A 9,342-nucleotide genomic window follows, 5' to 3' on the forward strand; every position below is an offset into this window, starting at 1 on the left:
GAGGCGGGGCGCCCTCGCCGGGAGTCGTCGCCGAGCTGGGGCCCGGGACGCCCCCCCACACACGGCGCGACCCGGGACCCCCGCCTCAGACAAGGGCCCTGCGGGTCCAGCAGCAGCGTCCGCGGACCCCTGCCGCCCCCTCGGCCCCCGGTCCTCGCCTTGTGTCCGGTGCGGAGCTGTCACCTCCCGGGTACCTCTCGGCGAGAGCTAGAAGCAGCTGACGGCGCAGAGCACTCTTGAGCGCCGGCGTCCCCGAGAGCCAGCAATCTCGGCCCCAGCTCACAACAAAGGAAACATGTGACCGTCCGGGCCAAAACACTGAGCGTCACCCGGCCCTGACCAATCCTGAGGGCGGCCTCGCGCGGGGCACGCTGGGAATTGTAGTTCCAGGCGGTGCTGCCCGGAGAGATCGTGTTGCAGAGCCGGGTTAAGGAAATGCAGCTTGTGCAAGGGACCTACTGAGAAACATGCTTATTGCCCTCAAAGCCCTCTCCAAGACCCTAGGCACAAACACATGACTAGACATTCCCAGAACCAAAGAGGTTGGAATGAAGCATAGAAATCTCTTTGAGCATTTCCTGTCCAATGGGAAGTCTGAGGACCTAAGGGATAGAAAGGACTGATCAGTAGAAAGCTCAAGGGAACTTACTTTCTTTGTAAATCTGTTTGTCAATCGAATCCTGGGTTACCTTTTTATTTTAAACGTGCATGCAAGTTGAACAAAAATGTTGCAAATCAATTTTCCAAAGCAAGTCAATTTCCCAAAGGGCATTATTTTGTCATTTTGTTTCTCCAAATATTTGTTTTAAGGATGAACATATATACCTAGTTTTTCAAGCAATTAATTGGTTTTTGATATCAAAATTATAAATCGGCTAGGCATGGTGGCGCATGCGTGTAATCCCAGCACTCAGGAGGCTGAGGCAGGAAGATTGTTCTGAGTTCAAGACCAGCATGGGCTACAAAGTGAGCTCAAGGCCAGCCTGAACTGCATAGTGAGACCCTGTCTCAAAAAAGGCAAAAAAAAAAAAAAATTATAATTTCTACACTTCATGAATACAATCATGCCTCTATTTGAAGAGAGGATGTGTTCCAGTGACCAAGAAATAATATGGAAGGCATGTATTCACTCCTTTTATAAAAATATTTTTTCTAGGCCTCTTTTCTGTCTTATTAAAATTATTAAAAATGAATATGCCTGCTATTTATTGGGTACCTACTGTAGGAGAGGAAAAATTTCCTCAATCCCCTCAGGGTTCCTGGCCAGGCCTAAAATAAAACTGCTCTGGCTTGACCAGATCCCACAGGCAAAGATTTGAGAGACCGATGTAAGATTTCTTAACTTTTCTTTCTTTTTTTCTTTCTGGTTTTTGAGACAGGATCTGGCCATGTAGTTCAGACTGGCCTTGAACTCAGTATATAAACCTGACCTTAGACTCACAGTGATCATCTGGCCTTAGACTCAGTGATCATCCTGCTTCAGCCTCCCAAGTGCTGGAATTGCAGGCATGCTTCTTCCCTCCGGCCCGCCCCTCCGCCTGGCCTAAGAATCCTTAACATGCTGGCTCTTGTCGGAAGTCCAGGATCTCATAATTGTAGCTTCTGGGTTCAACAAGGTGTCTTTAGCAGATGGTGCTGCTGCCAACCCATAATATCCCACATGGGGTGCCAGAAATTGTAGGGACAGAAAAATGTGATACTTTTTCCCAACCATCACAAGGGGCCCTTTTCACATTCCTATAACAAAAGACAGTTTAATAACAGAAAAGCATAACAAGTTATTTAATCAATTAATTACAAAAAGCATCACCAACCAGACATGATAGTGCACACCTACAGTCCCACCACTTGGGAGGCTGAGCAGTGGGAGGATTTGCAAGACTACCAGGCCAGCCTGAGCTACATAATGAGTTTAAGGCCTGCCTGAATTATATAGTGAGACCCTGTCTCTGAATAAATATAGAAAGTAAAAGAGCAAGACACCACCAGACCTTCTGGGATCTACTTTGGGACTCCCCTGAATGAAGAGGTCCCCATACCCTCTTGGGAAAACTAGATATAAGGGCCTCACTCACAACTGTCAGAGAGTTGTGGGTGCGGGCTGTTTAGGCAGCAAGGATGTGTGAGTCCAGCACTGGTGCAGAGTCCTGGTGGTTTTGCCAAATGTACAAATCAGCTGACAGCCAGTTATTAAATTTGGGGGAAATCTGTTGAAATTCAGTGCGGTAAAGCCATGATGCTGAAAGAGAGGTCTTCAGACCTGTTTCTCCTCCTTTCAGAGCTATGGTAACTGTGCTGCAGTCCATCTTTGATCCTTGTTCCGCGCTCTGTAGCATCTGCTTCTGCCCTGAAGCTCGGAAGGTGGCCAGGCATCCAGACATCCACAGCCTGCTCGCCCCTGCAGAGTCACAGTTAGGACCATGCCCTCGGCGCGGGAGACTAATACTTGCAAACAAACCCCTCTGCCCTCCTCTCATCGTCTGGCAGGCTAACTCTCCCCTGTCCCCAAAGGTAGTAGAAGGGTTGGGTGTCTTTAAAGCTCTCTGGTGCCACCTCTTCTGCAAGGCCTTCTCCGATTTGCTCCTCTCTCAGGTGCCATCTGTGAGACTGTTCCCACCTTCCAGGCCTTTAGCGAGTGCTGCTTGCGCTACATTCACACTCAGTCCCCAAATACAGCTGGGCCCTTTGTTGAGCTAATGCTCAGCACTTTGATTTCCTCTCCCACCACAGTAGAAAAGCGTTGATGAGCCTGTGTGTGTAGCTCAGTGGTACATGGAGATGGGCGAGGTCCAGGTTCAATCCCTACGGCTGGAGGAAAAAGAAAGAAAAAAAGCACTGGTGAAGGAGATTTTACTGAAGGTTTCACGAAGAGAGAATTACCTGACATTTCACATTGCAAAGCTCTCTAACAATCTCTTCCGTCAGCTCCCTTTGTCCCCGCCTCTGGGCCTCTGGTACATGCGTTTGGCTCTCCTTCCTTTCTGTGGTCTCTGCCACCTTCCTCTGAGACGTCCTTCCTCTCATCTCTGTTTCTGTAATCTGTATTTTAGCACTCATCACCTTTCAAACGAAAACGTTTTGCTCTTCAGAAAACAGAGACTATCATAAGTAGCAAATTATCTCTGCCCACCTCACCACCACTCTGCTGTCCTCCTCAGACGTGCAAGTGTCTCCACGCGTGTTACACAACACTGTCTCAGGGTGTCAAGTAAAGGGAAGGGTAAATACAAGGCACTATTTGCTCAAGGCACCTGTGCCTCTCCAGTCTTGAAAGCTATTTGTGCCTTCCCTTCTCTGGGGAGGAAAGATCTGAATCACCTCCCAGCTCTGGGTCTCCCTGGTTGTTTAGATACCAGGAAAGGTTTGAGTTACCCCTGTGGGGTCAACTGTCACTCCAGTCTCGTTGCCAGTCACCGGCCTGCTCAGCTAACCAGAGCTAGGGATCAGACATACCTGTACTGTACTAGCATTAGATTTCTACAGGGAGAGCTATTGTTGCAAATTTCCATTCTGATCTGGGAAAACAGGGAAATCTACCACCAGGAGGGTGAGCTGCCCCCACCTCTTGCTGTCACACAGTGTCCCTCCTCACAACAGAAGCAGGAAGTGGCCTCTCCATCTTTGGAGGATGGTGTTTCCTGGAACTGTCTTTCACAGGTTTGCACCACATAGGTGAGGGGCTGAGAGGCTGAGTCTTGGTGGCCTCAAGATTTTGTTTGTGACCAAGCCTCCCACACTAGATACAAATAGAGCCATGCTTTGGTACTTGACTACTTTGAAACTCTGTGAATTTGGTAGATGATGCAATTGAAGCAGAAAATTTTTTTTTAAAAGAGAATAAAAAAACCAAAATAACAACAACATAGACAGAAACAAAACAAAGCAAAAACAATAAAAATGATACAGGGTTTCATAACAGAATGATAGGAATGAACAGTGGTTGTTGTATTACATAGTGTTATCTTCAACGAAGTTGCTCAGATTGCCAGATGTAAGAATGCAAGATTGATCAAACCATTAACGAGAATAAAAAATAATAAAAAAACATTAGAAACAATACAGAGCTTCACTAGACAAGATGGTAGGAATTCTCCCACAGTTGTTACATTGCATATTGTCTTCAAATTGGTTGCTCAGATTACCAGATATAAGCATGCAAAATTGGTCAAAAAAATGTAAGCATTAACTGTTCCTTTCAATAAACCATTAGACTTCAGCAGTGCAATTATCCCAGCTATCCTTCTATATACATATATATTTTTTTCCCCTTCTTTCTTTCTTTTTCTCCTTTCCCTCATCCCAGTTGTTCCTTCCTTTGAGCAATTTCTTTCCCTTTCATAGTATCTATTGTACATTTTGGGTTTTACTTACTCTTTCAGGTTCTTACACTATGGGGACAATACAATGTTCACACATGTGGGTCCGATTTATTTCACTTTTGAGTGTGGTCTCTAGCTGTGGCGGAAATTGTATCTAAGGGCTTGTCTTTTGTTTGGTACCTGATGTACAAGCTAGAACTTGTTGGTGCCGATTGCTTCCTGACTCACTAGCTAATCTTTCCAGACAAATCTACTGTTTGGAACTCGTTTTTCAGTACTTGTGCCTCTTGAAAGCATTTAACAATGAGAATGGAGGAACCACGACAAAGGTGATGTGTCATCGGCGTAAGCCTTGGGTTCTGACCTCAGGAGGTCACTGTGATGCCAGCTCTCAGCACATCTGATTTCACCTTCCCTTCCTCTTCCTTAATCATTTTCCAGCAGCAAGAGTTGCCCTGGCCTCTCTGGTTTCAAAAGAGGCTAGCATTTTGGAAAAGTTTTGCTGTAAACGACTCCTGTCCTGACTGCTCCCAAGCTAGGCCGGATTCCCCCAGGGATACCTCCAAGCCCCTTTCATGTGACTTCAGCCAAGCCCTCCAAAGGTCTGAATACTCACCAAGAGTGCAGCATCTCCTATTTGTGGCCTATGGTCACAACTTAGACCATATTCCCACTCTTGGCTCTGCTCAGCAGTCTGTCCCACAGGTGCTTCAAGTCCATATAGAGTTCCTGCTGCTGTCGCAGCAGGCTTTGACTTCATCTCCAGTTTCTGTCCTCCGAAGAACACCAGCCTGACATTTAAGAGGAATGTACGGACTCCAGCTTGATCTGTGCTGCCGCTGCTCTTCCTTCACATAGCTGCGATTTCGGGGACTCTATCATTCCACAATCCCCTGGATTGTTCGATGAGCAGCCCTCCTTGGAACCCCATCGCAGGCACAGGGAAGGGGCTGGGCCTTCCAAGCACATCTACAGCCAACCTTCTTTTCCCGTTCTCGAAAGGCCCTCCCAGCTTGAGAAACCGAGTCAGTTAAGGATACAGCAACAATCTGCAGTCGGAGAATTCTGAGTTTAGTATCTGAGCTGATCTCTGTCTAGGACATCGATTTCCAACAATGCAATTTCCGCAGAGCTCTAGTGCAGATCTTGGAGCAGTTTCTGCTTACCGCGAGTCCATGGATCACCCTAATTACTGCTGCTTCATTGTTCATTCCCTATATTAGCTCAGCATTTTGATAGTCTGGTCCCTATCTGCCTATAAAGACTTAGAATCTCAGTGTTTCAGTGTGGCTTTATAGTTCGAATCTAGCTTTGGTTTTTAGTAGTCATATATAACCTTGAGTAAACTACTTAATTTTTCTTGACCTCAGTTATCTTATTTATAAAACAGGGCTAAAAACGCCTGCTTTCGCTGGGCCCGGTGGCACAGGCCTGGGAGGCTGAGGCAGCAGGACTGCAAATTCAAGCCTAGTCTGAGCAGCTTAGTGACTGAGGGAGACACTACCTTAAAAATAACAATAAAATAAAGTAAAATAAAAGTGGGCTGGGGCTGTAGCTCAGTGCAAAGGTCCTGAGTTTAGTCCCCAGTATTGTAAAATAAGAAACAAAACACCTGCCTCATGGAATTATGAGGAATAAATGAGAAAAATTGTTATTTTTGGCTTCTTTCCCACCGAGCCTACCTGTGTCATCTATGCCTTATCCTTTCCTTTTTTTCCCTGCCCTTGTGGACTGTATGCTCTTTTGGTTCATTTCTTACCCTTTCCTTTAAGGAAGAGGAGTAAGGAAGGAAAGAATGAGGAGTTAAAGGATACAAAATATCAATCACATACATTTGAAAAACAAGCCCGGAGAAATGAGTGATTTAGAAACCAAAGCTGACCCTCTGGATACCCAGCCAGGGTCCTGTCTCTACAGAGAGGGTGCCAAGGGGGTACAGGAAAGCCCTCCATCTCTGCTCTTAAATATTTGCATTCAGAGGTCGCATAACTGAGCTCAGGGTCAGGGAGCCAGTGGTTGAGAAGACCTGTGTTTTTTTCAGTAAATTTTTTTTTTTTTGGTACCAGGAATCAAACTCAGGACCTTGCACATGCCAGGCAGGTGCTTATGCCCCTGAGCTATATCCCCAGCCCTCTTTCAGTAAATTTTGACATTAAAAAAAAAAAAAAACTGTACATAGACACACTATTCAAATATTTTAAAATTTTTTCAAAAGCCTTATGTGAATATTTGTTTCGAGCTCCAGATTGCGCTATAACTGGCCTAGAACAGAGTGAGGCTCCCAGGTCACCGGCACACAGGGACAGAGCCTCTTGACCCTGCTTGTGACGGCATAGCAGGCGCATGCCTGGCATAGCTTGCAAAGCCTGCCCAGTTCTATTACCGGTGCGTGAAAGTTCTGCTCCAGCAGCAAATCTCTAAATTTAGATGCTTTTCAGGATGAACTCTGAGTGATCTTTGTCCCTAAGACTGGTAAGGATTGGAGGGCACCTTGCTTATCATTTGCAAATTCTAGTGCTACAGTTGCTATTTTATAACGCAAAATTTGTGAAGATTATCACTTTAATGGAAAGTAATAGGAACACACAGGGAGTACTGTATTTAAGATTTCTTCTTCATAGTTATATAGTAAAAATTTACCCTGGATTTAACTCAAATGAAATAGAAAGGAACTCAACATCCAAATCCTTTTCCTGGTGACTCTATGGAACTATCTGGAATGAACACAGTTTAGGAATTTAGTCCTAATATAATCTCTCCGTACTTAAGTTGTGCCATTTTAACCACTGAACAGTTCACCCTGAATGTCACCCAGGCAGCACATTTGCTTATGTGCTATCTCGAGCATCGCTCAGGCCGGTGTCATTTCAACCAGTCAGTACTTTTTGTTAAATACATTTGATAAATTGCATTTTTATATTTCTTGTTATATTACAAAAATTAATGAAAAAATATGCCACATTCAATCATCCTGTATTTAAATAGGTGGACTGGCAAGTGGCTAACTGAAGAAAAGACAAAGTCACAATACATTAAAAGGGAATTAGAGAATTGTTAAGGAATGCTGAATTTTCATTAGTAAAGAACCAGCCCCTGCCAAGGCCAGCCCACCTGTCTACCTTTATGGAGAGTCAAGAATGTAATTTTGGCCAGCTGTGGTAGCACACACCTATAATCCCGGCACTTGGGAGGCTGAGGCAGGAGGATTGCCAAGAGTTAGAGGCCAGCCTGGGCTACATAGTGAGTTCAAGGCCAGCCTGAGCTACATGACAAAATCCTGTCTCAATAATAAAAGAATGTAACTTTTTACATTGGCTGGGTTCAGACCCTGCCCCGGCTATCACTAACAGGGTACACTGGGTGATTTACTTAACTGCTTTGACTTGTGGTGTTGTCTAAAAATAGAACTGAATCACACCTTCTTATTATGATTATTAAGTGACAGCTTATAAAAAGAGCTCATAGTCCTTAATAAATGGTATTATGCAGTCAAGGCATAATAGTATAATTCTTCTAGATGTGATGACAGGTATGGTATTGTACTGACATGTCCTATCAAAAGAAGCTTTTTTCTTTTTCTTTTAACATGGAACGTCAGGGAGTAAACAAGGGAAAAAATACACAGAAAAAGAATGGAGTCCCAAGAGTCCCTTTCATGACTTACTCAGGATAAATCATCTAATTCTCTTGTTTACCCATCTCTAAAGGAAGCCTTGTGCCTCGCACTCAGGAAAGCTACTTGCTAAAGTATGTCCAAAGATCTGTCTGCTCTTGGAACTAGTGGCTATTTGTTTTGTGATACTGAGAACTGAACAAGGCAGGCACTTGAGCAAGATAAGTAAACATTCTACACTGAACTATACCCCCAGCCCTAGAACTGAGGCTGTTTTGATTAAAGAGACTTCAATGAGAAAATTCTTTTGGTGCAAGAAGTGCCCATATCAAGACAGACCTAGGACCACATAGAATTCTTTGGAAAAGAGTTGTGCAGGCATAAGAGGCTATAGATGATCCGTAACCAGGTTTGACCCTGGGAGTTAAAAACCAGCTTTGTAGTTTCATGAGATGGGAGAGGACACAGCTGCTTGCTTTGGGATCAAACTGAATTCAGTTCTTTTATGCACTTAATAGACACTGGTATACACCTTTATTCACTCAACCACTCTCCCACTGGTTTAGTAACTCACCCCAAAGGCGTTCCAGCCCTGGTGAGCACCTTCCCCTCACGTAGCCCCTGCTCAGGGAGCGCCCCGAGCCAACTTTCCCTCCCTCCAGGCCGTTCCTTCCTAGGCTGAGCTTGAAGTTTGTCCTTTTCGCTTGTATCTCTCCTGGTGGAATGCTGTGTCTGCCTGCCTTCTGCCCCCAAATCTTTCTATTTTTAGCTTCCAACTCAGGGAGTTTTTGGAGTAAACACACAGGCACTAGGCCATTTATGACATTACTGGCCCCCTTTATCTTTTCATTCGTTATTGCTTGCTTTACAAAGAAGAAATTAATAGCTTAAAATAAAGTTACCACCTTCTAGATTTAATGGTGCTATATACCAGTTGTAAAAAACTTCAGAAAGGATAGAGGAAATTTGTTATCACCTAGGAGCTTCTGACACAAAATAGCTATGGTTAGCACTATATTTCTGAACCTTTATTTTTATATCCATTTGTAGTGTACTTACATCCACTTATACATACTTTTGCATATATGAGTTAGCACTGTACATACAAAATAAACTCGTGTGTCAGTATTTGATAGGTGGCTTCTCTGACCTATCTTGATCTCTTGCCTCTTGCCAGTCCTGGTGGCACTGGTCTGCAGCTTGGAACCAGCTTCCTGTGAAAACCACAGTAAAGACTCTGCCCATAGCCTCTCCTTCCGCCCTCCAACTCCTGCGCCAGCTTCTCTCCGTGTGGCACTGCATGGGAGCTGTAAGTAACAGACTGTTTTTTTTAGGGGCAGTCCATCTCCTCACCAGTTGGCCTTATACCTGAATAATAATAAAATCTAACTTTACTTACTTATTTTTCCA

The 9,342-nt window shown here is 44.5% G+C and overlaps 1 long non-coding RNA gene across 2 annotated transcripts; it reads right to left on the minus strand.

The window, feature by feature from the left end:
• Positions 1–1,758: 1,758 nt before the first annotated feature.
• LOC102003554 lies at positions 1,759–3,298 on the minus strand. 2 transcript variants are annotated; one of them, XR_260743.2, is made up of 2 exons: positions 3,131–3,298; positions 1,759–2,808 (listed from the first exon to the last, which is right to left on the minus strand). It is a non-coding gene; the product is annotated as an uncharacterized LOC102003554 (long non-coding RNA). The 2 variants fall into 2 exon arrangements; XR_001233760.1 differs by having other exon boundaries at positions 3,061–3,298.
• Positions 3,299–9,342: the final 6,044 nt, after the last annotated feature.

This window comes from Chinchilla lanigera, unplaced genomic scaffold (assembly GCF_000276665.1).
Source record: "Chinchilla lanigera isolate Chin_1 unplaced genomic scaffold, ChiLan1.0 scaffold00019, whole genome shotgun sequence".
In the NCBI taxonomy this organism is placed as follows: Eukaryota; Metazoa; Chordata; class Mammalia; order Rodentia; family Chinchillidae; genus Chinchilla; species Chinchilla lanigera.